General features: G+C 33.4%; 1 protein-coding gene across 1 annotated transcript in view; it reads left to right on the forward strand.

The window, feature by feature from the left end:
- The first annotated feature begins 251 nt into the window (after positions 1–251).
- LOC135221502 (uncharacterized) overlaps positions 252–8072 on the forward strand; it is a 54795-nt gene continuing 46974 nt past the window's right edge. Inside the window, exon 1 of the mRNA XM_064259238.1 lies at positions 252–450. The gene's annotated coding sequence lies outside the window, so the exon portion shown is untranslated. The remainder of the gene's footprint in view (positions 451–8072) is intronic.

The raw sequence follows: 8072 nt of genomic DNA on the forward strand, positions 1-8072 counted from the left end.
CTTATTCGAAATAAATTGATACACGTGATTGCTAGGAAAGCGGAACATAATTGAACGATCTAACGCAAGTGGAATATGCCCAGTACTTCTCGGCTGATTACACGTCACGGCCAGCGTAGGCATTGTCTCTTACGACGGATCGACGATTCGGAAACTAAAGAAAATGTCCTGTAAATCTGATACGTGGCAACTCATCAGCGATGGATATAAAGCAGAGCGAAGCCGTACCGAGAGAGATAGTTCGCTGCAGCTGCGAGTGCCTTTGAGAGGTGAGGGAGAGAGAGAGAGAGAGGGAGGAAGCGAGAGAGGAAGAGCAGTGAGTGGTTGTGTGTATGGGAGAGAGAGCGAGAGAGAGACAGAAGTAGCAGGCATTTGAGTGAGTATCTTATCCAGCATCTGGTGGCTGCTGCACTTCGTCCAAATCTCCAACGTCCGACCGTTAAGTCAAAGGTAAATGACAATCATCTGAGAGGAAGCAGGCAGGTAGAATATTCGCTTTCCGTGAATGGCATCTTCCCTTTACAATAGGTTTCAAAAGTTTCTCTTGTCTTGCTCACTTTGTTGGTGAACTAATGTTAAACAGAAATTAACCAAGCATCAGGCATGTTTTTGGTGTGCACATTAGGATTAAAGGAAAAATTAACATTAGCTCATTGAAAGTATTTTTCAATATTAAACTGACTATCAGATATTTCAGATGAAATCTTTGAAATTTTCTTATGTCTTTTGTGCTACAACTTTATTAAGTTTACACGTCCCATTAATCCTTCTGACCGGGACAAATGGTTAAACGTAGATTTTTCCTGGTTTCTTGCGATGACATTTTCTCTATATTATAAGAAAAACATTATCTCATTAATTAATAATTTCGATAACTAAAAAACACACATATAAATATATATCATGCGGAGTTATTTATTGAAAAAAAGTTGATACCATCCAGTTTCAATGAGGTCCTGTTAGAAATTGTGTTAATGCACAGAACAATTGTGGAAGTGATAAAGTGTATATATATATGTGTATATATATATATATATATATATATATATATATATATATATATATATATATATATATATATATATATATATATATATATATAAGGGAATACCAGAGGAAAAATAATAGGCAGAAATTCGTAGATGCACAAAAATAAGCAAATAAATAAATAAAAAAAGAAAAAAAAATGGTTGTGTATGCCTCGACGATGTCTTATTAAAGACGAAAGCGCTCGGTTACGAATTTCTGCCTATTATTTTCCCCGTGGTATTCGCTTATATCATGAAGACACGTGTATCTACTGATTTTTTAAGCAAACACACACACATATACATTATATATAAATATATATATTATATATCTATGATATATATTATTTATCATTTTAATTAGATGATAGATAAAAAACACAATAGATATGTGCGTCTGAGTCCGTGTTTGATTGTATATATCTGCATCATAATTTTTTTCCGTAAAGGAGGGTGGGGGTTGTTGCCAAAAAACAAAATAAATAAACACAAACACAAAGCTTATAGCCATGTTCTTACTTCAACTGCTGAATCGTGGATAAGCCCCTTACGCATTCCAATGGCCTTAATGACCCCATCATTTTTCTATTTTCGAATATTTTTTATACACATCCAAACTGAAGTTGTAAAAGATCCCAAATTGGAAAAATTAATGGGAAAATCTCAAACCATAAAAGGAAACCAAACCAAAGCTGGTCTGAAGACTGAGATGAAACCCATTTTCATATTTGATATAATATATATATATATATATATATATATATATATATATATATATATATATATATATTTATATATATATATATATATATACAGACATATATATATATATATATATATATATATATATATATATATATATATATATATATATATATATATATATATATATATAACAAGAAGGCGTAGAAGAAGAGCGCATTAAACATAAGTTACACTATTCCACAGGCTAAAATGAAAGATAAAAAACTGATATACAATAGAGCATAAGAAATTACTTTATGTTTACATGTAAAACATCACATTGAATAAAGCAATACAAAACAAGGTATAACACTGAAATACAAGTTATAAAAAAAGAAAGACGTTAATATAGTTCTGAGTAGTTAAAAAGACATCTTGTCTCAACGACGTTCTGTTGCTGTATGGAAAATGCACCGAAAGCAACCAACAAGGAGAGACTGGTTTAAGCTATTTACAAGGAAACAAATGAAGAGTTCTTGCTTGAGGTTGGAACTAGTTTCTTTATAGCTAGAGATTCTAATACTGGAAGTTGGTGTTCATATGCACTTGATAATACAGGTAATATCTTGAATTCCTCATAGTTTACATTATTATTATTATTATTATTTTTTTTTTTACAAAATTTCCCATGTTTCCTAATATTAGATAGTTCTGGGTTGGACAGTTTACGCCCTGTACGGAAACTATTACCCATATGTGCATCACATCTCTCCTTAAACAGGCGGCGCGTGTTTCGAATGTAAGTCTGACTATTGCATAGGCCGCAAGTATAAATATAGACAACACCGGATTGCATTAATGGAAGTAATCTCTCTTTATGACGCAACATATTGCCGATAGTCATAGGATTCATCAAGACAAACTTAACATCAACAGCTGGAAAATAATTAATTAAAATTCTCTTTAAGTGAGGTAATAAAAAAAAAGGTGTCATGCAAATAAGGAAATCGTATATCAAACTTGAGTTTTTGGGCCAATTGTATTGTTGCTGGAGGATGAAATGAAATTCAAAGTTTTCCTGACATATTTCATAAAGAGATTAGGAGGGTAACAATTTGATTCAAAATAATCGTTAAGGATTCCGATTTCTTTGTGGAAAAGACTCCTTTCTTGTTTACTTTCGGAGCATCTTCCATACAACAAACGAATGTCGTTGAGTTAAGGTGTCTTTTTAACTGCTCTTAACTTTAATAATGCCTTTCTATTTTGTAGAGTAACTTGTACTTCAATGCTGTACATTGCTTTGTATTGCTTTATTCAATGTGTTTTGCATGTCAACATAAAATAATTTGGTATGCTGTAGTGTATATCAGTTTTTCATCTTTCATTTTAGCCTGAATGATGAGACATTGGTTTCGAAACGTCGCTGTGGAATAAAGTAACTAATGTTTAATGGTCTCTTCTACGCCGTCTGCTTTGTACTGCTCAGGAATAGCCCAGCCGTCATGCTGAATTATATATATTGTATATATATATATATATATATATATATATATTATATATATATATATAAATATATTATGTACATATATGTATACATATATGTATATATAATATATATATATATGTGTGTGTATATATATATATATATAATATATTATAGTATATATATATATATATATATATATATATATTATTATTCAAACGGGGTTCTCATCTGCACTGTAGCCAAACAAATTACTGACGACCTACAAACTAAGAAGTACATTCTTTTGTACGAACGGACCCGCCTATCAATCTGGTAGCCCGAGTTCGCTTTCCCCTGCTGAGGTCCACGTTGGACGAGTGGATTTCGCGCTCGGCTACCAAACCGGTGGTCCGAAGTTCGATTCTCGGCTCGGCCAACGCGGAACCAGAGGAATTTATTTCGGGTGATAGAAATTCATTTCTCGATATAAAGTGGTTCGGATCCCACAATAAGCTGTGGGTCCTGTCGCAGATTAACCAGTTGTTTAGCAGCCACGCAAATGAAAATCTAATCCTTCGGGCCAGCCCTGGGAGAGCTGCTATTCAGCTCAGTGATATGATTAAACTAAGATATACTTAATTTATTTGTACGAATAGATATAAGATAAGAAAAATTGAGAAAACTAAAGTTCATATTTTTCAGGAACACGAAAGGTCACGATTCCAGAATGTGAAAGCTCATATGACTCCAGGATCTTTTACAGGAGTTACATAGCAATTTAAGGAAGCTGTTACGTTGCTTGTCTCCATGATTGCTGTCATGCTTCGACTAGGGTTTCCCGGGACGAATCTGAATTTGGTACTTTTGCTCAATTATAATACGCGATTTTTTTTAAAGGGATGATACCCTGTACGAACCTTCAATGGCTTAGAACAGGCAGACAGTCCGAGGAGTCGTTCCTTTCGTAACTACGAAAACACGAACTTTAAATATCCAAGCTGGACTTCATAAGCCTATGTACTCACATGCAAAAAGTTGGGCGAATGTGGAGCAGATGCGTATGTGTATCATTTGCTGCCATACTGACTCTGAAGTACCTTTTCTTTTTAACATTATTTATCACAATGAAGAAGCAATGTGTTAAAATAAGCAAAATCAATATCTTGAAAGAATTGAGTGACTTTCATTCTTTGATACTTCAAAAATTCCAAGTTTAAAACTCGCAAAGTATAAAGGTTGAAAATAAGAACAAAATGAGTCTGCAATGCATGATTAATGAAAAAAATTACAAAAACAGTTGAACAAAATCTGCTACATTAAGAGACATTTCTTTTCATACAAAAAGGAGCCATCAAGTTTAATTGTTGGCAGCAAGTGCTTAGAAGAACCCTGTTTGGTAATTAGTAAAGAATTAAAAGACTGGTAAAAGTCTGCGGTAAATGCAAACCATATTTCAGTTACTCTGTCCGATTCGATGAAAAGCATTTTGCCATATACTATATATATAGTTACACACAGACACACACACACACACATATATATATATATATAAATATATATATATATATATATATATAATAGTATGTGTGTGTGTGTGTGTGTGTGTGTGACCTTACTGCTCAGTTTCAACACTAACGGTTTTCGATCATCTCTTAGTCTTATATTAGCGTGAATGTTAAATGTGGGAATGGCCTTTGGTGTTTCAACATCAGGTTAACTATTGATTCATGGTGTGAGAGAACTAAATACGTACACCCAGGCTGATATTTAAAATCTAAACACATGCTTCTCTTTAGGAATAGGCGGTTCTTTACATCACACTTAACATCAATACATAACCTCTTTTGATTATATCCAACTGTAAAATGGATGGCGTTATTCTTCTTCTCTTTCCCACCGTTATCCCTACATTAAGGGGTCGGTTGCCTGTATGGATGGCGTTATTGATATATACAAATGATACATTCGCCGTATTCCCTGTTTTTACAATTGATTCCTGCTCTTTTAATCTTGCATCTAACGTTTCCACAAATTGTCCAACGAATGATTTTTGCTGCACGGAATCTTATTATTCGCAGGATTTCTCTTTAGCAGAATTGCTTTAAAAGCATCATTAATAACTAGTGGCTTGGCCCATCTCGGTTTGTTATCAAAACAAACATAAAAAGGAAGCATTAGAAGATTTCTTTGTTCACAATGAAGGGTTTTCGTCAGATCATAAAACTTTTTTTTCTGGCTTTCTCAGAAACCGCCTCTTTGCCAAACTTAGATGGTTACATCACATTTAAATGGGGTCTTCATCTGAAAATTCCCGACTACTGCGTCGTAGCATCATTCTATTTGAATGTTTCGAATATAATTTCATACGCGAGCAGATGTTTGATGGTTTTCTTTTGAGCCGAAAAACTAAGCATTCTAGACAGACTGATAGATAGAATATAGACTTTATGACCTATGAGGTCATTCAACGCTGAAGCAGAAATTGACAGTAAAAAGGTTTGAAAGGTGTAACAGGTGTAACCTCGCAGCAGTTGCACATGAATCCAATGTTATGAAAGGGTGGATAGCAAGATGGAAGAAGCAGAATATAAATCGAGGCGTAGTAACTTGAATGCAAGGGGTTGCAGCTATTAGGGACCGAAGGGACGTTGCAAAGAACCTTAAATAATGCCTACAGAACACCGCGTGAGGTGCACCGATGCTCTAAGCATTCTATCTGCTCTGTGTATCAATCCATGAAAAATGTCGTGTTAACGTTTCTCTAGGTTTAATTTTATGAAAGTTTGCGATGTATTTTATCTCTTTTAGAAGTTTATTTATATTCCTCTGTACCGGCCATGCACAGACAACATCCTCTACATAACGTACACATAATAATAACCTCTTGGCAATGTGCAAGGGTAATTCTTTCTTTCAAAAAGCCCTACAAACAGATTGCCGAGCATTGGAGGCAGGACTTTCACTGGCTGTATAAAATTTCAGCTCATAATAATCATAATTATCATTGGGTGTTTTATCAGCCACAGAAAGAACAATTCTGTAGGTTCGGTTAAAGTTTTGGATGGAAGTCATAACAAAAGTCTGGTCATTTCCATCCCTAAAATTTCTCACAATTCGTCTACTGTCACTTAGTAGACGGGGGAAGTAACATTAAAACTTAACATTATGACATCATAATTAAGGTTTAAACTACTGTGGCAAATTGTGCTTCTAAGTTTTCGTCTCCTCCTTCCTTCCTACACCTCCATATTTTATACCCTATTCATCAATCTATCATCTCCTATTCTTTACACATGACCGACCTCTTTCAAAACACTGATCTATCCTCTCACCTACACAAGTCCTTCAATATATCTTGACGTTGTCTACGTTCTCCACCATTTCAGTTCTTTTAACGGCACATCTAATACAGAAACAATGATTCATCTGACCAACTTCAATGTTTTTCGTTCCTTTCGCATTTAGCAATGACACGTCATTTTATTAAAGGGGGACTGGTTTATCAGTACCTTCATACATACCACTTTTAGTTCCTTACACACTTCAAGTCTCCTGACAATCTTTGTACTGTCTTTGTAGATACCCTACCTTCTACGACTCTTGCTTCGCTTGCTCTGAGACTCGGCTTTCTCTCGCACTACCGTCGTCAGTCATAATATCAGCTCTCACAGCTCACACCAGATTATTACTCATTGTTCAATTTTCTAACTTTCCACTCTACTTCATACCCTTCCCGATCCTGACATTTACTCTCAACTTCCTCCCCTAAAAACGCTTTCTGACTCCTCCACTAGTCTCTGCAACTTCTCTTCACTATCCCCAAACAGTACTGTACCATCTACAATAAGATATTCCACTTTCATGACTCATTTTCATCTTCTACAACTTTGCATCTAAACCTACGAATTTTTGCCTATTATTTTTTCCTGTTGGTATTCTCCTTCTCTACCACAATGTTATATAATATTATAGATATTATATATATATATTATATATATATTAATATATGTAATATATATAATATATATTATTCTATAATTAAAATAATATAATATATATATATATGTAAATATGTATTATATATATATATATATATATATATAATATAGAATAACTATAATATATATATAAGTCAATGTAGTCCACAGGAGAAAAGAGAGAATAAAAGACTCTAGTAGCTCGATAATTTCGCCTTCCACTAGGCCTCTTCAAAATAACGCTTATGAAGAGGCCTGGAGGAAAGCGAAATTATCGAGCTACTAGTGTCTTTTATTCTCTCTTTTCTCCTGTGGACTATATCTATATTGACACACACACCACACACATATATATATATATATATATATATATATATATATATATATATATATATATATATATATCGAGCTACAATGTCCTTTAATATCTAATTCACTCTACCTCGGCATTAATATATTTTCATATATGCTTAACCGAAGGGGAATTTTTTTTTTTCTAGATAATGACTTGCCCTGACCTGGGCGCGAACCCATGGAGCCTTTCAAATCCAGGAACGTCAGTGAAGCTTTTACCTACTACACCACCGAAATATATGAAAATATATTAATTCCGAGGTAGAGCGAATTAGATATTAAAGGACATGTAGCTCGATATATGTATATGAATCATATATATATATATATATATATATATATATATATATATATATATATATATATATATATATATCTATATATATATATATATATATATATATATATATATAATATATATATATATATATATATACACACACAGGCTATTAGCTGAAGAGATAACAATAATTAGAAAACTGATATAAACATATAAACCTTCCATAAATGCAAGTAACCGTAAACACAAGCAAGTGCTTTAAATGCAGAGACCGTGTACCT

The sequence above is a fragment of the Macrobrachium nipponense genome, chromosome 2 (assembly GCF_015104395.2).
Source record: "Macrobrachium nipponense isolate FS-2020 chromosome 2, ASM1510439v2, whole genome shotgun sequence".
Lineage (NCBI taxonomy): Eukaryota > Metazoa > Arthropoda > Malacostraca > Decapoda > Palaemonidae > Macrobrachium > Macrobrachium nipponense.